The sequence below is a fragment of the Triticum urartu genome, chromosome 3A (genome assembly GCF_056163025.1).
Source record: "Triticum urartu cultivar PI428250 chromosome 3A, HENAU_Tu73, whole genome shotgun sequence".
Classification (NCBI taxonomy): domain Eukaryota; kingdom Viridiplantae; phylum Streptophyta; class Magnoliopsida; order Poales; family Poaceae; genus Triticum; species Triticum urartu.
This window is the reverse complement of record NC_141875.1, coordinates 562,044,839-562,069,038: the sequence shown is the minus strand read 5'-3', so window position 1 is coordinate 562,069,038 and position 24,200 is coordinate 562,044,839. Positions and strand designations below refer to the sequence as shown.

Sequence of the window (24,200 nt, the reverse complement as noted above, 5' to 3'; positions counted from 1 at the left end):
ACTAACATTGTAATATAACCTGTTTGGCATATCAGTGCAGTATGTGGCATGATTTCTTGCTTGGGTAGGCAATTCCTTGCTTGCCCTGCCTAGACCTCCATTTATGCCTTAGGCGAGGCGTTTGGCCATTGCCTAGCGCCTAGGCATGCCTAAGCGACTCCTAGGCACTGCCTTTTCTACCAGCACTAATGTTTGGGAATATTCTAGGTTACCCAAATGATCTGGCATGGATGATTAAGATGGGGATGCTTGATCTGATTTAACTCTAATGACTAACTTCTAACTTTTTTGTTAAGGTTGGGCTATCTAGACCATGGCAAGGTTTGTTCATTTACAAAACATATATGGTGACAAGATGGCTATCAGGTAGTCACTTTAGGGTGTGTTTGTTAGTCAGACTCCCCTCCCCCCCCCCCCCCACATGGTTACTCCCGCTAAGGCCCTAATACATGCTGAGTGCATACAACTGCTCTGAGTTTGGTAGCTTGTCTATGTTGAGACATGTCTGAGCTGAGGTGTTGTTTGATGGTATGTATATGTTGAGACATATTAAGCTCATATTTCATTTGGTAAATCTATTGCCCTCCCTTCTCATCAGTACATATTTTCTGATGAACTGGGTGGAGCATGAAATTCAATATGGTATCAGAGCCAAGAGGTCTTGAGTTCAAGACCTGACCAATGTAGTACTAAAATAATATTTGCATCCTACATCGTCCCGCATCTAAGGATTGAAGGACCCTAGACATGAGGGAGTGTTGAAATATATTATCCGCCCTTCTCCATCAGTTCAGACCTTTAAATGAACTAACTAGAACATGGAATTTTGTATTTCGTAGCATGTATCTCAGTCAGATACAAAGGAGTATGGGTGATGGCTCATTCTGTTTGCTTGGGAGTTGAAGGCAGGTGACCCCTAGCGTGCCGAGAGGCCAGCGCAGACGTTGTCGGTTGGTTACGGATTTTTTTCTCTCGATTTGAGCCAGCCATGTTGACTAGGGAAGCTCAATTCGTGAGTTCGCATGTGGGCATGCCTGAGAGGCTTTGGTGGGTTGAGGTGGGCATGACTGGAGGCCTCATGCACACTACTGAGGGTATGCACAACACACCATGAGTGAATATTATATTTGAATGTTTGATAGTCATCAATGACCTATTTGGGTACTTTAGTACTATGCTGATCGGCCACTGAGAAATTCATGATTTATATGGTTTACGAAGATCATTACTTGATATGATGGGAGGGGTTGGAGCTTTGCTACAGATAGATTCAGCCAGATAATGCATTTGACTTAAGTTTGTAACCCTTTTGGCTCAAACAAAACTGAAAATGTGGAAGTATATTACCGTGTTGAAAATAATGATTTTGAAGCGAGTTCATCAATGACCTTCCATGTAGGTGCTTATTGGAATTAAGCTTTAGAAGACCATGATGGTTCATATTATATATATCTAGACCAACACCATGTTGATCATGCTAAGAAGATCTGATTCAGTTTCATCCACCATTTTAATGTGTTTCATATCATGTCTCTATTTTAAGACATGGCATAAAACCTTGCTAATCTACACGAGCTCAAATATTTTCATGACCCTACACACTTTTCCCTTGTCAGGTCTATGAGATCCAAGAAATATCATTCTATTTGTTCACTATTTATAAGCCTTTGCAACTCTATTGTGCAAAGTGAATTTGCTTCCACCAATTTTTCTATGTTATTACATGAAGGTTATGTAGCAATAACAATGCTAGCTAGGGTATCTCCCTTAATTCTAGTGTTTGTCGTGCCACCGTAGTCTCCAACTTTGATGTAGTGGCCTCTTCATGAATCTTGTAGTGTATTATTTTCATATTGCCCATGCTCCTTCAAAATTTTAGAGTAGAAAGTATTCTCAACTCTAGTTTACCTTGTGAACCAACACTTTCTTTCACTACTGTAGGAAATATAATTCTAGACCCTTGATCTAAGATGACCTTATCATAATTGACTGTAGTTGAGCAATCCATATATTGTATTCAACCAATCAGTTAACCTACCCTAAGAATGTTTAGAAACCAAAGTCTATCATAAGTTACTTATCGAGACCGTTTAACATGAACCATTAGTATGACAAACCATCTCAAACAAGAAGATTATCCCAAATGACTTGTATGCCTAATCGTGAGTTCCAGTAAAAAAACATATTGAATTACCCAACCTAACTCACTGTGATCTCCCGAGCAAGTCACATGTACAAGTGCCACAACAATGGATCACCTCTCATCTCCAAACCCTAGACCGCACATGCTCCTCCATTTCTCTTAGCCTTCTAATCTTCACGTCTCACTTTCTGCCACAAAATCTAGCATGTAGCCTTTGTTCCTCTCCCTTCCTCCATCGATATGAACACTAGCACTAACAACGACACCTATGGTGGTATTGACTGTCTATGGTGCATAGTGATTTTTAGTGGTTCGGGTCTTTTCGCTAAAGTGAGAGGCATGAACAGCCTCAACCATGTATGGTTCAAGCACTAGCTCACGACATAGCTTGATCGTACCTAGACCTACTTCATTTTTGACCCTTGTAGGTTAGGTTTACCTTTTCCTCCAACAAATCTGATTTTGACATTAGGTGATGGACTTAGGCCTATCATAGGAATTATAGGCCACCTTTCTTCACTTGACAACAGATCATCTAGCTATCTTTTATTGTATAGTCAAAGTCTGTCTAGGCACGAAAGCTAAGCCGGCTAATATAATCAAAAATGTGGTTGGGGATGGTAGCGGAGAACGTTCACGCCATGGTAAATGGTACTCACTCCTCAATCGGGGTGACACCAACAATTCAGGCTTAGTGCAACGGTTCCACATCTTAAAGCATGATCACCATGTCTATGACCAATGATGCCCACAAGTTCTTCTCAAAGTGTTGTCTCATCACATCCATGGCCTTCACGACATTACTCCCGCGCACCAACCCCTTTAGGACTTCGCCCAATCGGATTCTAGGAGGGAAGCTAGGAGGAGGATCATGCAGGATGGTGGGTATCAAGATGGAGACCCCTTGAGGGCCAAGGATGTGATTCTATAGGAGTATATTGAGGTATTGATAGTTATGCCTGACCATAACCATATTTGTAAAGGTGGTTATTTAATATGTTGGAAGTTCCCATTTACCGTGGGATATTAATGATTTAGATGTTGATTACTAAATGTTTTTAAGTAGTTGTTGGTTGAAAGTAGAATACTAGGGTTTATAGAAACAACTAGGGAATTTTATTATTCTTGGAATACTAAGAAAATCTATGGGTTTATGATCAAAATTGTACTCTCTAGTGAGTTTGTTTGCAAAATATGAGTTATACTCGATAAAGGAACCCTTTCCCTGGTGTTGGTCCCTTATAAAGACCATCGAAGCTGGTTGTGGGGAAGGGTGACAACCTCTAGCTAGTGAAGGGCACCATTATCTTGTAATTTAGCTCCCTCGACATTTTTTAGGCTATAGTTGTGTTCTAATTTTGTAGCTTGAATCTCAATTAATCCACCCAGATGAACCATATATGATAGCATCATCCCAAACAACTCATATATCTTATATGATGAGCCAATGTTATCTAGGGGCTTTCATCATAGGCGGTTCAAAGTACCAGCAATGATGATGTTTTTGAACTTCCTGTAATAGTGTTCTATGTACGAGTGTTGCTTCAAGATGGTCAATAATATGATTTTTTCGGGGGGGGGGGGTGGGTGGGCAAGAAACAGGAGTCCCATAGCCTGTAGTACCACTAGGTCCTTGGAACCAATAACTATATACAAAGAAAAACAATCAGAACAATGCCCTCATCCACCTTTTCAACGGTACCGATGCACACTTCCACTTAGTAGAGGTTCAATGATATTCATGATTTAATTGCCACCTTGGAACCCTTAGTTCAAAGATGGGTAGTGTTACAGGAGAAACTTGTCTTTATTGCATAGCCCCGAGGAAATATATCTTGAAACCCTTAGTTCAAAGATGGGTAGTGTTACAGGAGCAACTTGCCGTTATTGCATAGCCCCGAGGAAATATATAGTACAAGAGATTTGGAGTACAAGGAAGTAAATCTAGATTAATACAAATACCTAGACGATTACTGATACTCTTTAACACCCCTCAAATGCTAAATGTATGCATTAGCATTGCATATGAAGAGCTTTTATGCAGGTAACGATGGCATTAGGTTGACAAAGAGGCTAGTGAGTCCGGCCTTACAACAAGAGTTCCTATCATGGACTATGAAAGGTACATTAATAGGGCAAGGCCTTCGAGAATTTTTTTATATTTAAAGTAAATGGTTTCATCTTATCAAGGACTAGGAAAGAAGCATGATTAAATAGTATATGATACTAGTCTTGCAAGACCTTTATTTTTTTAAGAAGCCAACATGCGTTTAAGTAATGGCCAGTACATCAATTAAATCTCAATTATGAACTTGCTTGATCGACACACATTGTAATTCTACATGGCATCTTGGATTCAAGGTTATTGCATATCTTCATACTTGGCAATGAGAGGCTTATTAACCATGAAGAAGATAATAGTTCTCATGAAGTAGATAATAATAGTTCTCCTCGATTAAGAGTTAATTGAACTGTGCAAGGATCCCCAATTAGATGTCAATCTATCGACTCACTTTTTTCCTCAAAATACATTTCAATATATATATACATTGATCATGTGTGTTGTCATAGTGAAAAAATACACAAGAGAGTGGGTGTATGATGAATGTGCTCTATGTCATCATACTTAATGAGAAAATACATATTTTCTTTTTTACAAGTTCGGTTATGTCAGAACACAGAATCCTACTCATGTTGTTCAAGAGATCAAGGTAAACTATCGACAAACGTGAACAAGAATTCTATTAAGAGGAAGAACTGCAATTGTAGACTTCGATTCAGAACCTCTCATTTGCCTTGGCAAGAGAGATGTTAGAGACTGGCACCAAGAGAAGAGCTCTCAACACCACTTTGCATGTGAGATATGCATTCATAAAAGTGAGATGTTCTACAAATGACCCATGGGTGGGGGGTCCTTTTATAGGTGGTGGGGACGGAAAGGAAAGACAAAAGTTCCTATTGTAGAAAACTCTAAAATGCCCCTAAACAAGGAGAAAAGAAAAGCTATTTTAAAATTCTTTGGTCCATGAACTTGGTTCATGGAGAGATTTGTCTTAGTCCAACAGGGTTGGTGATGGATGGGCTTGGTGGGCTTTGTCTTCCTCATGGGCCTCTTATCATGTGGGTTACCTTTGACTTTTTTTATGCCTCCAATTTGTTCGTCTTCTGGTGTTCCAACTTGCATCATGCGAAGAATTGAGAGCCCCTCAATCAAGAGCCAATTTTCTACCTTGCAACAATTTGCTTGTCTTTTCCATGTATCCTATGTACTTTTATTGTACCCTGTCCACTATACAACTTATTTTACTCTAGACATAGACTTGAAACTACATGCCATATATTCATCGACCACCAAAAGTAAGTGTTTAAAAACATCTAGTCTAGGCCAATAGTTCGATGCAATGATTCTTGCTTATGTTATTAAGTGCTTATTATTATCCCTTGTTATATATAGGGTCCAACTATAGGTATTCATAATAATTGATCATGTATGCCATATCTTTAGCATGGATAATATTTCCCTTGATGCATCTTGTGGGGCATACAACATGTATACAAGCAATCGTATACCTTGTAACTAGTTGGGCTGGTATCAATTTGAGAATTAGGATAATCTAATTATGCAGCGCCTAATTACAAAATTTGTGGGTAGCTACAAGTATGCCATTGAAACAAACAACTCGGGAAAGCATACCTAACAAGGTAATTAAGATATTAATGATATCTTTGTTATTCCCAAAAAATATATGTTTGGTGTTAATGTTTTTTCTTGAAATATGAGCCAAGAACAATTTTCGATGTTTTTAACTTGGTAGCTAGCGTGATCCCAAGACTCGGTGATTGGATCACTAATATATAACAAGAACATATTCAACTACTACATGCATGATTACAATATTAAGTTTTTCTAGATTAGTATTGAGCTATTTGTAGGTTGGTTAACTATGTGTTATCCACTCCAAGCCTGTGGAATTGAATATCAGTGAAAACCCATGGACAATGTTGTAGACTAATTAAGTTCAAGTTTTTTAAAGTTAAGAAATATTTCATCAAAATCTAGCGAGATTACTCGGGTGGCCAAGGCAAATTGGCCACAGATGGTTCCTTGAAGGATTTAATGATAAAGTGCCAATATGGACAAATTAATTAAACATATTTTTTAACAAAACATTTTCGGGACAAACGAAGATCATAGATCAATGATCTTGCTATTCATATTATTCAGGTGGGCTAGTTAGATGATTTGGCCAAGTTCCAAACTCTAGATTATGCGCACATGATTCACATTAGAAAAGCTTTTGCACAAAAGATGTCTCAAAGGGTAGTTTATTGAGTAGAGACTATATAAAGATGCTTGGATGCCATTGGACAAATGAGTTACTTACTCCATTAATTTTTTTCACTTGAGAAGTTCATGAATTCTTCAATCGAATCAAGATCATTATCACTAACAATTAGCGGTAATTGCGTTCATCAACCTTACAAACACATGAGTATGTGTAGAAAAGGGGGTTTATATGGAGATTATCAAAGTATTTCATCATATGGGTAAGGATTTAGATATGTTCAGTTCTCTCGGCATAACTCCCCTACTCATTTATGTATTTGATTAATCTCAAAGGTTTACATGGGATTTGATAAGTATGTATTTGATCTACTACTTATCTAGTGAAAATATTGATGGCTTTGTGTAATCTAGATCGGCTCATCTTCTTCCATACTCGCTTGTAACTTTAAGTTGGTCTTTTCTCCATCCGTCATCTTCAAAGGGTTCCATATTCATTGTGGCATCATGTGACTCGTAGATAGTTTACTTTTATCTGAGTACAATAGTTTTTCCCTCCCATTTTCTAGCCTCCACAAGTATGAGAAATGAGGTCGTGACAGAGGAAAGAGAAATGCTGAGCCTAAGTGAAAAGTTCAGACCGGGCTGTCGTGCATGGGGATTCTATGCTTGAGATTCTCGATGTCAGCCAGGTGTGTTCATCTAGCATTTCAGCTCCTTTGAGTAGTTTCTCACACTTCTTGAGCAGAAGGCCCAAAGGAGGGAAAATAGTCACATGTGTTTTTTCAAGAAACTAACCTGCTATTACGTAAATTTTATGTGGTGAAAGAACTATACACAAACAAGGTGTCCACTCACCAGAAAAGATGATTTTTCAAGAGACTAACTTGCTATTACGTAAATGTTACTCCCCCCTTCCATCTATATAGGGCCTAATGCATTTTTCAAGATCGCCTTTGACTATTCACAAGATCAATATTACATGAGATGTATAATATGAAAATTATAACATTGGAAGCTCCTTTTGCATACGATTTGACGATATGCTTTGTGTAAGTTGTTTGTCGTATATTATTGCTCTAACATTTGGTCAAAGTTAGCCTCGAAAAACGTATTAGGCCCTATATAGATGGAAGGAGGGAGTATGTGGTGAAAGAATTATACACAACCATGCTCCTTAAGTCCTCGATCACGCCCATGCACTTTGGTAGGGGCACCGGGAACACTGAGGACAATTCAAGTGTTCGGGAGCGTATGCTTTGAGGGATATTTCCATTCACGGGTTTCACCATGCCATTGGTTCAAAACCATATGCGACCTAGTGGATTTCTACCTTCGCTCATTGGCTACCAGAAGGGCATCTATCTTGACTTTTAGGGCTCCAATGGCTTACTGGGTTATTTAACTCAATGTTCCTAGCACCACAACTCTAGGCCTTACGAGGTGGCCATCTCTTTTATCACGCTCCTTCTGATGAATGTGGAGTTGGAGAAGGCAAAGGCTGAGAGGATCCACATACCTCTGACACAACAACTACGAGTGGGAGGTGAAGCATAGGACAGTGAGGTGTGTCACAAAGAGCAAAGTTAATTGTTCCCTATTCGTGCGATGTTGACACCCAATTAGACTAGGGAGACTCATTGTTTGTAGGAGAAATTCGAAGTCGAGTGAAATCTTCTCGTGTGCACTTTGGGTCATATTCGGCCTTCACTTATGTACACAACCTTGTACACACCACTTATAAAATGGAACTTAAACCCGGGTAAGTTGGGACTGTATTATTTTTGTGTTAACCTCACACTGTTGTGTCTCATTACAAAACCTATGTTGATTGGAAAGGTTTGACTGACTACCTGTTTTACTTCAAGTTTTATGAGCTCGGTGTGGACCCTTTGTTTCAATGTCCTTTTCTTTACAGTCTAAATAGAAGTCTTTGTTACGAGTAGGGGAGTCCAAGTAATTTGTCTCAAATTCTTATGTGAGGGAAAGGGGAGGTGGAAGGCGTATTCCCAACCCCTGTACACCTTGAGGAGGTAATGAAGGACTTATGTGTGTCCCGCATGTCATTATCTGAGACCATTTCCTTTATGAAAGAAATAGGAAGCAAAGAAAAGATTTTTGACAACATGTTATCAAAATTCTACAAGGTATGTTGTACCAATGTAGCCCCTGATTGCTTGTCCTTAGGTGAATCTGAACATGCAATTTGTGCAAGAAGGGTCGTGTTGCACACTATTACTCGTGGTTTATCTAAATAAAACATTAAGTCAATAATGTGCTATGGTTTTTGATGCCGATCTGGCGCTCACTTGACTTCTTCCATCGAGGTTGTTGTTTCATGTTTTGAGATCCTTGACCCTTGGTTTCTGATATTGTTATCATTCAAGGCTCTATTTGTACCAGTGAAGGCCAACCTTAGAGCAACCTCATGTTGTGATGACTCCTTTGGTTCAGGTATCTTTACGCGTCATGAACAAGGCCGGAAGACTAGCACTGGTCAAATCGGTGCTCTCAGCCATCCCAGTCCACCAAATGCTTGCATTTGCCCCACCCAATAAGACACTCAAGCAGCTGGAAAAGATACAGCGAGGCTTCCTATGGGCTGGACGCGCAACGGCCAATGGTGGACACTGCCATGTCAACTGGCGCCATGTGTGCCGACCGTTGGAGCACGGTGGCTTGGGGATTCGGGACCTGGAGCGTGTCGGCCTCACGCTGAGGCTACGATGGCTATGGTACGCGCACACGGACGATGACCGCGCTTGGTAAGGGCTCGACCTCCAATTCTCTAGAGAGGAGCGCGCGCTATTCTTCGCCTCCACCACTATGGTCCTTGGGGACGGAGCGACGGCCCTGTTCTGGGAAGATCGCTGGTTACATGGACAATCAGTTTGCGAATTCGCCCCTGCGCTACACCAATGCATCCCCAAGCGGCGACGCAAAGCAAGAACGGTGGCGGAGGGCCTAATGGGCAATGCTTGGACCCGAGACATCCAAGGGGTACTTGGGATCCACGAGATTGGGCAATACCCGATGCTATGGCAGGCCGTGCAGCACGTCTCCCTCACGCACGAGCCTAACCGCTTGCGATGGAGGTGGACGCCCGGCGGCACCTACACGGCACAATCTTGCTATGTCGCGACATTCCATGGATCCACAAGGTGCCCTTCTTGGAAACTGACATGGAAGAGTTGGGCACCGCCGCGTGTCCGGTTCTTCCACTGGCTTGCCAACCAAGACCGTTGCTGGACAGCGACACGCCTCGCGCGCCACGGCCTGCAACACCACCCAAGGTGCCTCCTATGCGATCAGGCACCAGAGACAATCCAGCACCTACTCCTGGCCTGCCCATTCTCCAGGCAAATCTGGCACGCCATCCTGGACTAGACAGGCATACCTTCGCAGCCACCGAACAGTGAGCTGACACTCATGGACTGGTGGCAGAAAACGAAAAGGCAGACGCTCCACGCATTGCGCGAAGGCCTGCAGTCCATCACCATGCTCATCCCATGGATGATATGGAAGCACCGAAATGAATGTGTCTTTGAAAATGCGCGACCCTCGGTAGAAGTTTTAGTGGATAGGATTAAGGCCGAGGCCAAGTGCTGGGCACAAGCCGGGGCACAGGGGCTCAGGATTGTCTTGCCCACATCCTGGGACATCCACTGAAGGGGAACTTGACCCTTGTAGCACTAGCCTCCTAGGAGGACTGTAATCTCCCATCTTTTCAATGCAATGAAGCGCAAATCCTTTGCGTTTTCTCGAAAAAAGGTATCTTTACGCATCACTAAACGTAGTGCATTGCTTCAATGAACTTACTGAGCATCAACAACCCTATAATGGCATTGTAAGATGTCTTGAAGTCGTCCAATCGAATATGATTTTCTTTGTTAAAAAATCATTAGTGTCCCTAAGGTTATAGGAAGTTTGAGTTGACCAATGGGGGGTGGATGAAGAGTTGGGGACTAGCCGATGGGAATTAGGTGCATCTAAAAAGAGGTTGTTCAATGAAGTTCTTCATCTGCTAGCTCACTTGAAACTTTGTAGTTGTTGATTGTGGGTTCTAGCACGACTGGGAATCATCTCGGTCGGATGAACTTCTCAGGAGAGTGGCCTTTATCGTGTTAGAGTTATATTATGTTTCCATGTAGCATATATATATATATAGTTTCCCCGTGGTATAAGGAGCTTTATGCATATATATATATATATGTTCCATCTGTACATTCTATATACTATCTAATTGCCCGTGCATTGCAATGAGGGCATACATATTGTAGTGGTTCACCATCAATCACGTCTGACATTAATCTTAGACCCATTATATTATAGGTTTTGGTAAGATTTGATTTTATTTGTGTATGGGATGGGGAAGGCAAGGGTTTTATAGTTGAGGTTTTGGTAAGATTCGATTTGATTTGGGTATGGACAGGGAAGGCATGGAAAGTTTTGATTTAGTTGAGATTTTGCTAAGATCTGATTCGATTTGATTTGATTGAGTTAATGCAGAACATGGAGGAGGGGGATCGACGGGAGGGGGAGTTAGATGTACGAATGTACAATCCCCAACCCCCCTCTTAATAGTGAGATATGGTATTAGAGCTTAGGTCAAAATTTCACATGTGCAACTCGTGATGTGATCCAACTCACCCTACCGCCATTCTCTTCCCGATGGGCTGTCACTTCTTCCTCTTCCCGCGGTCACTGTACCTCAGGGTTGTTGTCTTCCCCCGCCCCTCTTGTCTACCATCCCGCCACCAACCCTGGTCAGTGTCGCACCACCGATCCTTGTCCTGGTCGAAGCCGCTTCCTCCTGGTTGGGTCACGCCTCGCCCGCCCTCCCCGTTTCACTCCCGTCAGTGTGCCTCCCCATATGGGTCCAAGACGTGCGCCGCTACCTCCTCGTTATGTTATGCCCCACCCGCCCAGTCCTTGGTTCACCGCCGTCCCTCCAAGTCGCCGCCTAGATTTGGTGTACTTTGGTCCAATCTGGCCCGCAACATGTTCTAATATGTTTTGTCTGACTGTGTCTTGTTAATTGATTGGCAAAAAATGGTGATGCCCTCCACAACGAGCTAAGTGTCTATTCCCTGTTGCCATGTCATGTTAGATGGTGTTAACCACACCGAGTTCACCACCTTTATGTGGATTCATATGTGCGGTATTCGTCTCCGAGCGTCCTCTCAGGTGAGGTCTCCTGTCCGATGTGTCCAGTTACTCTTGTTGTTCCTACCCTGCTGGCGCCACCGGCTCTTGCCTCAGATGCTTCCGAGACTGATTGGGATGCTGCCAAGGCTGTTGCTGATGTTGCAGATGTCGCTTATGACTAGGAGGCCTTCGACTACCAGACGGCTCTTGCCACTTACCGTGATGAGCTATCTATCTACACTCAGCGGTTTGAGGATGCTGCTCATGCTGCAGCTATTCTATGTGCTGCAGTTTTCTTTGAGTTTGTGGGACTCTCTACCGCCTTCGACATGTGGACCTTCTTCAATAGGCGACATCGCTATCAGCGCTCTCGTGAAGCCCTCTACCTCTTTGTTGTTTGTTAGAAGCATGTTCTTCAGCAGGGTGACTATTGTTGATGATTTCTACACACGAAGCTCTACTATCTGGTGTCAAGGACTCCCTCCGCATCACTAGTTGTGGTTCATGCCAATGTTGCCAGGCTATGATACCCAACTTGGAGTTTCATCATGTCTACAAGTTCTTGTTGCGGCTTCCTAGGGAGTTTGAGTCGTGCCACGCTCTATACTTTACCAATGTGCTACATGTTTCTAGGCACTTACTGAGATTTGTGCTGAGGAGACTCACCTTTGTGGTGTTGGTCTGCTTGAGGTTCTCTCTATGCTTGCTATTCAAGATCCTACTACGCCGTCAATTGCACCGGCTCCCTACCCCAACAGTGCTCCGACGCTTCTATGCACTCCAAGTGGTGAAGGTCATGCTCGTACTCATGACGACTATTGCAATAGGGATGGTCACCTCAAATCGGATTTCTTCAAGAAGAAGAGGCATATGTGTGGCTCTTCTTCTGGGACTCATGCTCCTACTCCAACACCCTCGGCTATCTCCGTAACATAGCATAATATTATGACACTTAAGCGTCTGCTTGCAGCTTTGAGTTTTTCATCATTTTCTACAAGTTCTATAACTGATGGTTTTGGCACTGAGACCACCCTCTATGCAGTCAGGTATATCCCCATGGATTTTAGATTTTTGGGGCATCTTTTCATATGTCCCCTGATTCTGCAACCTTGTCACCCCTTAGCTCTCTTCATTTTCCTATTCATGTTCTAACAACGGATGGTACTCCCCTTCCTGTTGCTAGTCAAGGCACTCTTAGCACTTCTTCGTTTTGTGTTCCTGATGTTTCTCATGTTCCTCTACTTAACATGAACCCGTTTTTTGTTCGTCTTAGTGACTGTGGTTGTCATGTCATTCTTGATTTTGAATCTTCTCTGATCAGTTGTTAGGACTCTCAACGACTTTGGGAATTAAACTGGCTTCATGTTCCTTCCACTGCTACCACCATCACTGCCAGTCTCTTTGCGTTCCTCGCCTCGAACACCGACTCTTTCTAGCAGTGGCATCACCGTACATGTCATCTTTGTGGCTCTCATCTGTAGAGTTTATTTCGTCAAGGTCATCTAGGGTTTGTCTCAGGAGATGTCTCTTTAGTGTGTTAGGGTTGTTGACTTGGTAAGCAAACAAATTCAATTACCTTGTCATCCATGTGTTGTGGATGAGTCTACTAATGAGCCATCTACTTCTAATGTGTCAACTTCCTCGTGTTAGTGTACTTATGGTTTTTGTGCTCATCCTCGCCCAGCCATTGACTGCTATGATTTTTCTGGCACTAGCGTTCTTGAGCCGACTTCTTCATGTTGTTGTTGTTCATCCCGAAAGGCCACATGCGATGGCAGAGGAGAGTACTGCTCTTGAGCGCACCGACGCATGGGATCTTGTGTTCCTTCCTCCCCGTGTTTGTTCCACCACTTCTAAGTGGGTATAAAAGGTTAAGACTAGTTCAATGGTTCTCTTGAGCGCTTGAATTAAGCTCGTCTTGTGGCCCGCGGCTTTCAGCAGGAGCAAGGTCGTGATTATGATGAGATATTTACTCTTGTGGCCCACATGACCACTGTTCGTATACTTCTCGTTGTGACCTTTGTTCTCCACTCTGTGTCTCAGCTTGATGTCACATATGTCTTTCTTAATGGTGAGTTGCTTGAGGAGGGTCACATGTAGCTACCACCCAAGTATTCTCTTCCTGATGGCATGGTTTTTCGTCTTCGTCACTCTCTCTATGGCCTTAAGCAACCCCTCGTTCTTGGTTTAGCGTTTTGCCTCGTGGTGATAGCAACTGGTTTTGGACGAGTGCTCATGATAGATACTGCGCTTTTTGTCCACGGATACTGATCACATTTTTCTTCTTCTATATGTTGATGACATGATCATCACTGGCGATGACTTTGAGCACATTGGCTTCCTGAAGGCACGTCTTATTGAGCAGTTTCTGATGTCTGATCGTGGTCATCTTTGTTATTTTTAGGATTGAGGTTTCTTCTACCTCTGATGGTTTTTTTATTTCCCAAGAGAAGTATATTCAGGATCTTCTTACTCGTGTTTCTCTCACTGATGAGTGCACTGTTGGGAGTCCCATGGAGCTCAATGTTCACCTTGGTGCTTCTGATGGTGATCGCTTGTCTAATCCGACGTGTTATCGTCATCTTGTTGGGAGTCTTGTCTATCTAGTTGTCACTCGTCCAGACATCTCCTATCATGCCCATATTTTGAGTTAGTTTGTCCCTGCTCCCACTTCAGTTCACTATAGTCAACTCCTTTGCATTATACGATATCTTTATGGGGGTTCTCTCTCACTGTATATTCTTTCCCCACTCTAGTTTGTTACATGTTTAGGCACATTCAGATGATATGTGGGCTAGTGATCCCTCAAAGCAATGTTCACTATCTGCTCACTATGTTTTCTTGCTGGTTCTCTCATTGCCTAGAAGACGAATAATTATGTTTTAGCTTCATGTTTGAGTGCATAGGATGAGTTGCGAGCTATGGCTCTTTTAATGATAGAGGCAATTTCATATGGTGGATACTTCAAGAGTTTGGAATTTCCATCACTACACCTAATCACCTCTTGTCATAAAGTACGTGTGCCATCAATATTGCGCGTGACATTGGTGTTGATGCTTCTTTTATGTGCTGAGGTGTGCAGGGTTAGGTTCTTGCACTTATGTATGTGCCTTCCAAGTTACATATGGCGGGTTTCTTTACGAAGGCCCAGACTAGACCACATCATGGATTTTATCTCTCCCAACTGCAGTGTTGTGAATCCACCCTGAGTTTGAGGGGGGATGTCCGAGTTATATTATGTTTCCATGTAGCATGTATAGTTTCCCCATAGTATAAGGGTCTTTCTGAAAATTTGTCACATATAAATTATATATATACACTAGCCCTTGACCCCTCTAGGAAATACAAGTTGCATATGTCCTAACATATCAAACGTTACCTAGACTTCCACTCATTTATCTCCTTGCTTATTTTGGGGATCTTTGCTAGTACTTCATGAGCCATCGTATTGTACCGTCACATTGACTCATAAAAGTCGATCCCTCGACATATGCTTGACCATCCATTTGGGTCCATCATCGACATCGAGCCGTTAGGACTATAATCTCACACCTTGCTTTTTTGTGAAGCTTTTCAACCTCGTCTTTTGTGTGTGTCTTGGAACATACGACAAGTGCGGTGGTTGTCCTTAACTGTGTTGTGAATGCCCTGCCCAGATTTTTCACAAAGTCGTGTCATGTAGTTGGGGCTACTTGGGCATATTCGGTCACCTTCCGTTTCCAATGAGTAGTCGATGATGCCCGCTCGAAAACATTGACATGACCTTGTCTGACATGTCTTGTCTTGGAATGGTTATTCTCGTTCTTGATCAATGTGAGTTGTTATCCACAATGAGCAGTGGCACATTCTTTTTCTCTCACTTATATGGACATAATTCTAGGCTTCCTCGGTGTTAGCCACCTTGTTGGCGGTGCTCATGATTTCCCGAGCCATCTGTGGTTCATTGGTACCAAGCTCCATGGTGCATCACCAATCGTGATACCCCTGGATGAATGCCTAGATAACAACACCATCGTATGCCTTTTGGGTGGTGCTACAGACAATAACGAAACAACAAATAAAATCATGCAACGATTTCCCATCTCCTTGAAGCATCCAAGATACCGCTCTTCTTACCTAGTTGGAGGAGCGCTTCCTGCTATTTTTTTAGAAAGAGGTTGCATAGCTGATCCCACGAGTAGACTAGACTAAGTTTCAGTTTGTTAGGAAGATTGTCGGGCCCTTAAAGACATTGGAAAGATAATTATTTCGCAGGGTTGCTAGTTTTGTGGTATGCGACGAGTCTAGCAATCTCAATGGTTGGCACATAGATCTATGGGTATTCGGCGGGGTTGCTAGTGTTGTGGTAGCTTTCTAGCCTATTCTTAAACAAGTACCACCGTTGGACTTGCTTTAAGTGTGCTAAGAGGGCTCACAATTGATCCAAACCCACGAAGCTCGCAATTATTTGGGCAAAGCTTGACTTTAATGTCACTCTTAGATGACGCTACAGTGGTCAGATACCTACAAACCCTTAACTATCAGTCGTGCGATGACGCACTTGATGAGGAGGGTCTCGATTTGGGTTGCTATGAAGGGTTTCATACAGGCATTTACCTTTGCTTGTTCCAGAATCGACCTCATCGGCTTCTGACTGTTATTGCATCAATCAAATATTGATCTCCATTAACTTCAACTAGTCCCGCCTTATGTGAGTTGTTAGATGAGATTGACTATTTACCTAGCCTATAACCTCAACGACCTTTTGTATTTCCTTTAACTTCGGGCACTGAGACTGAGGGTTATGTCAGTTATGGTGTGATTTGGAGTGGACTAGCTAACATCGTCATTCTACAATTCCATCTTAAAGGCATTGTCTTGGAGTGTTGCACCATTTTTTGGCCCACGTGTTGCTAGACTAGTGATTTGGTTGATGATCATATGAGTTTTTGGTAGGATTTTGCAGATGTTACCGCGATGCATGTCCAATGTGGATGGCCTCAGGGTTTCCTCTTTTAAGTTGATATGTTCAGCATAAATGCTTGACACAGTTTCTAATAGTAAATAAATATGGTTGTGTGCATCAATCAATGCAAAGACTAGGAGTTTATCTTCCTTTACAATATTAAATGTTTGTTCTCTTCCTTTTCATAAAGTATTGATTGTTATAGGGAGACACTAGAACTAGCTTGCGTTGCTCATATTAGCAAAAAGGGCAAAAAAAGTTGTATTTCATTGGACATAAGGGTAACATCCTATATCTTATATACCTAATAGAGTGATCCCCGGTACTTCCAATAATCTTCATATGTGGGCTTCCACATCATCAAAACAATTATAGTCATGAGATTTACTAGCTCGATCCACTAGCATTCGTTCGATCTACACATGATAATCGACTACCATGAACATGTAGTGCACTCTAAGTGGATTTTAAATCATATTCATTTAATAATAAAATGCATAAATTTTCATGTTACAAGTTTTTTGCTTCCACAAAGTTTAAATCTTAAGGACCGAATTATTGTTCTACACAACATCAAGTATAGATAATTGGAGAGATAACTGGATCTACATGAATTCTTGTCTAAAGGTTTCAGCTAAAAGAATAGAACGAGGCTAGAGTGGGTGTTTGATTTATTCATAAGTGAGACGAGGAGATGTGATATGAATTCGATCTAGCACTTGTTTTATCCCAATGATGCTAACGGATTCTAAAGATGTGTACTCAATCCTTGAGGGATGACGGTTTAATTGTGTGGCACAATGAGAAGAATGTTTTGTTCTCCGTAAAAAGTATGTATACTTTAGCTATGAAGTTCAAGGAGAACAAGGAGGATTATAGGTAATCAAGCAACGGTGTGAATGGGGAAAAGAAGCTTTGGATTGACATATGAAAGGCCAATGTCCCTCAAAAGATCAGAATTTTTGTTGGACGTGCTGCATCTAATAGTCTGGCAGTCCAGATTAATAGTTACACACCACCAGGCTACCTCGGGTATGTGTTTTATCTGTGGGGTGGAAGATGAAAGTATTTTTCATGCTCTGGTGACTTTTCCTAAGTCAAGGGCTTTGCTTATGGTGTTGAGGGAAGGTGGAATATTCCAGGGGAAGTGGTTTTCAAATTTTCTGGGCCGGATTTTTTTTGAGCAAACACAATAGGGTAAAAACCCTACTATAACTCTATTTTTTCATTAATAATGGGTGGTTATGTACATATGGAATACAACAGATTAGGGAAGCAGAAGTAATCTAAGTGTTTACAAATAATCCAGCCAACTCTGCATTCCCTCCTTTAGGCTAGGCTTGGCTCTCTTGATGATAGTGCCATAATGTTCTTTGAAACAAGTGATGCAGTAACTCAAATTCCTTCTCTTGTTGTCAAAGATGATGTTGTTTCTATGCTTCCAAATGGTCCAGCAATCAGCTATTAGGCATTCTTTGAATGGTTGGATCCGTGTCCTGTTTTTGGCCTCAATCAGCATGTCATTGCAGTTCAGGTCTGTGTCCCATTCAATGCCAAGTGAAAGCCAAAAATTATGGCTAAAATCACATGAGAAGAAAAGGTGCTTTAAATGTTCTATAGGTTCATCATCAAAAAGAACACATCTGGGTGTCTCAATATAAAAGGTTTTCCTGGTAAGTAGATCTCAGGCGTTCAGTCTATCCAGTAGTAATAACCAGAAAAAGAATTTTTTTCTTAGGCAAGCAACCTGATTTGCATATCCACTGGAAAGGTTTAGGTGTTTTCTCTGGGCATCCCATCAAATCATAGTATACTTTCTTTGCATTATATTATCCTGAGGCCCATTTGAACTTCCAAAGATCATGTGCACTGTTACCCATTATTCCATTAAGAAGATCCATGAGTGTGGTGCTTTGTTGTACAGCAACTGAGGACATGGGAAGATGGAAAATGTTGTAGAAATCATTTTTAGCTTCAATGCAAGCACTCTGTAGAGTGATGTCTTTGTTTTTGGCATAGGAGAATAAATGTGGGAAGGTATCTTTCAGCAAGTTATCATTCCATTTGTCATACCACAGAGAAATGGTATCACCTGTGCCAGCCTTGCAAGTGGTTAGCTCCTTGAAATTTTCAAGTATTGAGCAGCAATCTCTCCACCAGAAGGAACCATGTCTGGTAGGGAATTGTGGGACATCACCATTACCATAATATTTGTTCCAAATTAATTGCACCCAAGGAATATCCATCTTATTGAAAAATTTGTATAGGAATTTAGTCAGCAAAGCTTTGCTGTGAACTCTAAGGTCCAAAACACCAAGTCCTCCAGCTGATTTTGGCAGACATACTTGTTCCAATTGGACTAAACATTTCCCATATTTGTTAGTGCCTTTTCCATACCATAGGAAAGCTCTACCAGATTTCTCAAAGTGATCCAATATGGTGAGTGGAACTTTGTTGCAACACATAGCAAATATAGGTAGAGCAGTAATAATAGCTTTAAGGTGAGTTAGTCTACCAGAATAAGACATCATGGTGGCAATTCCAGAGAGTCTTTTGTCCAATCTAGAGGCCATTGGCATGAGATCCACTATGGGTCTGGCGGATCCCATAGGTAGGCCTAAATAGGTAAAGGGTGTGCTTTCTCTCTTGTAGCCCAGTATGTTAGCAAGCTGGGTGGCTCTATCATCAGATATGTTGATAGGGGCAAGGGAGGTTTTGTGGTAGTTCACTTTCAGACCTGTGAATCAGAAAAGATCTGCAGAATTTCCATAACATGAGATTTGTTGTGGATCAGCTGGCATAATTATTAGGGTGTCATCAGCATATTGGATGATAGGATATGACATGTTAGCAGGTTGCTCAATGGGTGTACTGATATGACCATTATGCCATGCTTTGTTGATCAGGATTTGTAATAATTCTGCGGCAATAACTAATAGTAGTGGGGATAGTGGATCTCCTAGCCTGACACCACACTTACATTTGATGGTTTTCCCAGGTACACCATTCAAAATAACCGGGCCGGATTGGTTGCTTATCTTGTTGGATCAATTAAACTCTTCGGTTCGTGAGCAAGTCATTTTCATTTTCTAGAGAGCTTGGAGCTTGGCACTTGAGAAATGATCTATTTTTTTGGTAAGGGGAAGGAATCTATTTTTCTGGAGAGCTTGGCACTTGAGAAATGATCTGTTGTTTGGTAAGGGGAAGGAATCTATATCCGCCTCCACTAATTTTGTGGAAAGTTACTAGTCGTCATTGTTGTATTGTCAATCCAATGCAGAGTTTCTAACATCAAAGGTAAGGGAGTAGTGGTTGATTTAAGATCCATCAATATTCCTCTAAGTATCATCGAGGTGTCGCAGCCTCTGCCTTTGAATTATATTAAGATCAATGTTGATGCCAATTATATTAAGCACTCTGGGCGTGCCTAACCGGTCTTTATATCGGTATCACTCTTGACAATCCTATTATTTTGGAGGTCAGTTGCACTTTTGTGGCTTCTTTACTTGCAAATGAAAACCTTGACAGGTGACCCCTGATTGATCCGAAGAAGGAAGCTTGATCTAATCTCTAAACTTCTTCAGAATCTTAAGTTGGACAAGATCGATCAAAAGGCCAATGAGGTCGCGCACCAATTTGCGAAAAGTAGTTTCGATAATAGGTCGAAGGATATTCTTTGTAATAGCTTTCCGCCCCGCGTGGCTAATGCTGTAATAAATGGTTGCAATAACATTTTACTTAATTAATATGTGGAAGGCCTTTAAAAAACATATATCCAATCCCGCGGTAACACGCGAGGTTGTTGGAGATATGCCCTAGAGGAAATCATGTATGATGATATTTTCTATGTGTTTATGAATAAAGAGTCCTTGGACGTTATCAATGATATGTATCAACAAGTACATGACTTATTTGTGGGACTATGCATTGTATGATGACTGCCCTAAAAGGTCTCTAGTCGAAAGGGATGTGTGGATGCGCAGCCAACAAGACTAGCATATGACACGGTGGATGGCTCGTTCTCACAAACCATAGAGCATTGGATGTTAGCCGGATAATGTGGACTTGGAAGGATCTGGTCGGATCGACCTAGGCGGATCCGAGTTGAGGTAAGATCCGAGTCGGACAAACCCAGCTATGAGACACAGCGATATGTCATCTGTGAGTCTCTAGTACAACATACGTTCTATGTCCTAAGACCTGAGCTGCCGCATGTACTCGGGATGGTGACATACCTGCTTTGGGCCGACCAAACGCTACTCCGTGACTGGGTAGTTACAAAGGTAGGTTTTGGACTTGTCCAGACCCATGTTGCGAGACATGGTCAAGCAAGATGGGGTTTGCCCCTCCGATCAAGAGAGATATACTTTGGACCCCTCGTGTGATCCGACCAAGATAAGCATGGCCATGCGACAAGGATTATGAGATAATGCGGTTTGTGGTCGGCATCACTAGAACAAGAAAAAGGTCAGGCTAGCACAAGGATGTCAGACTCTCCTTGAGCTCGATAGCATATATCATGTGGCAAAGGGAACATAAGTGTGACATGTTGTACAGGTTCGCCAACCGATTTCATTGTCTACTTAGTGGTCGGCACACTGCTAGAGGGCGCTACCAGCCGAGCAGGTCGGAGGTGATCCGACCTGCGACCAAGCCGACTTGAACCTAAGGGGTCGCATGCTTAAGGGAAGGAACTTGTGAGGCCCGATCCGACTCCACGAGTCAGATGTGATCCTACTCAGACTCAGATCTAGGCCGAACAGACTTTGGGCTTTAGTGTCCGTGCGAGGTCCAAGTGTTGAGCCCGTGACGGATGCCTATATATAGTGGAGGTGCATCACACTCATTCGGTTGATCGCTTCGGCGCCGGGACTAGGTTCTGCATGTGTTGCGAATAGCCACCTCCACTTGTCGTCGACTGTGTGATCGGATCTAGCAGTCCACCGCATGGTGTTCCTCCTGCACGCGTGGATACCGCTAGAGGTGTTGCACTTGCGCCACTTCGGCAAACCAGTGCGTGGGATCCGACGACCGGTTGTTCGAGGGAGATCAGACGAGGAGACGAACCACGCGGACGCGCTGCCCCAACTATTCTTCGGCTGCACGGCACTGCGCGTCTAGTGGTAACAATCCATGATTTATTTCCTGTAGCATGTTCTTGGATGTTTTGCATGTAGGAATTTTTGATTTGCAGTTGACGCACCCTACCGTAGAACCCAACAGAGGTATCTTCTAGTTTGATCAAAGAATGGGCTCAATGTGGAAGCAAATTGTTTTGGCTGCATGGACTCCCCCTTAGAGCTCCTCCCCGTTCCATGCGTCCCGACCTTAACCACGCTCCCATCGCCCAAAGTTCGTCGCCACAATACTATCCTAAACCCGCCTCACCGCCAGCCCACGCCCATTCGTCGCAACCGTCCTGCCCGTCACCCTCCAAGGTCAATCGAGCTCGGGTGTCGCCACCCTGTTGTAGACTACAAACTCACCGCACCAGCACCAGAGAGAGAGACCAAGAAGGAGATAGGGGAAGGAAAAAACAAAAAAGGAATTCAGAAAGAATTGGCCCACTGACATGTGGCCACATATCTGGTGTATGTTGGTGATAATGTTATTCGGGATCTGCTAAACCAACCCCTCCCAATAATCAGAAAACAGGTATTAGGATAGCACAATACCGTATTAGGGATGGAATATTGGGGATTCGGTGGAGATGCTCTAAGAAGGCAGGATATGTTGTGTGCTAACACTACTTGAGCTAGTAGATATTGACTAGATAATGGTAATAATTAACATATATAGCAACCATAATCATGGTATAATCAAACAATACACATGCATTATGAAGACACACCCTATATATATTGGTTGCCACATATCCATTTCACTACTTACAAAAGTACTAGTTAAGGTTTGGCACAAATCATCTTATTCATCCAATTTGATCTACATAATCAAAATTAAGTTGAATATCTGAAATCCTAAGAGTTATTGCCTCAATCTGAATTTGTAAGCGTCACATATATATTTTAATAAAAAGTTTGACCATTAATTTGGTCAACAAAATATTAATAATCAAAAAGTATATCATTAGATTCAGATTCAAGAGAAGTTTTCAACGATATAATTTTTGTGGCGTATGAATCGCATTTTGTTGACCAAATTAATGGTTGAGGTTTTTATTAAAGTGCATGCGAGCCCTATAACCAAGTACTGATGGACGTTGATTGCATAGCTAGTGACCTAATAACACCACATAATTGGTGTTTGCATTTGCAATACTGCTTTCTACATCACTAGCTAAATACACGTGTGTTGCAATGGGGACTACTTTATTCTAGTGGTTCAACGTAGAACTTGTTTGATTGGGTTGAGATTGAGCTATGTTTTGGGAAGGGAATCCATAGGCAAAGGTAAGGGAAAGATATGATGTAATTGAGATTGTATACGTGCAGCTACGCGAGTTGATCTTGTTGTTTGCTTGCAAGGGATTTCTTGTTTTTTGGTGATTTATTTGATTTTTGTTGATTGCCTTGCAAGGGATTTCTTTCCCAAAAAATGAGGAAGTTTGAGAAAAAAGGGGGATTATCGCGTGGTTTGAAAAAATCGGTGGGAGTGGCATGTATCGGTGGGAGGTGTGGAAGCGAAACCAACAAACTCCACTTTTATAGTAGAATGTCTTAAATTGCGCATGCAATCCCCTAATAACACCATTCTACATAGACGACTAAACCATCAAAATATCATCTCAAAGGGTGATATTTGTTAACTACCTTCTGGTTTAGTTATACTAAAAGGCCATCCGCCATCCAATAGATTTCCAATTAATTCTAAGAGGTAAAAGTTAGAATGTGCCTAAAGTTATTACAAGATACTTTTGAATGTCTTACTATATTTTAATATATTAAAAATGTGCTAAGTTCACAGATTTACATAAAGTAATACGTCAAGAGTTTGGTGATCTTATATTGCAGGAGACTTAGTTTATATAGTGGACACAATACACATTTGCTAGTAAAAACATACGAAAATAAATAAATATGATCAATATCATGAGAGAAGTTTTCATCTGAGAAACTAAAACGTTGTGCAAACTACTATAGAAGAAATAAATGATGCACGGAAGAAGTTTGTTAATTTCATGGAAGCCCAACTCGGGCATAGATTAAATCAACCTAAGTGAAATGACTAGCATGGCATATATGTGTCACATCCCAAAAACAGGAGCAATTTTCAGCACGGCAGGTGTATTTCACGTTCACAAAAGGAAAGAAGTTACCGGAACCAAATAAGTAATTTAAATGTGCGCACAATGTTTGTGGTTGAGTTTGTGTCACTACGTACTATCTCAAGATACATGTGTCAGACCTTTCTATATATACATGAACTAGATAGTGCTAATTACTTCGATAATCCTTTGTGGTCTATTACACAAGAAATTGTGCAACATCCTACATCAAGTAGTGGCGAACAGATAAAAGTGAAGAATTGTATAACTGAGAACAAAGACCCACATATCGAGCGTGAATAGGAAAGTTGAAGTAACAAAAGTACTTTATATCAATCAATCAATGTCGAGGAAGTCAAAGTGGAAAGGAATTAAAGAAGAAAAGGCAAACTATGGAGCGCCAAACCATTCGGTTGATCTAGAAGAATCATGGTAGCAACTAAAATCAATAAAA

General features: G+C 41.8%; 1 pseudogene; it reads left to right on the top strand.

Annotated features, from left to right (window-relative positions):
- Positions 1 to 441: 441 nt before the first annotated feature.
- On the top strand, positions 442 to 24,137 carry LOC147980529 (uncharacterized; annotated as a pseudogene).
- Positions 24,138 to 24,200: the final 63 nt, after the last annotated feature.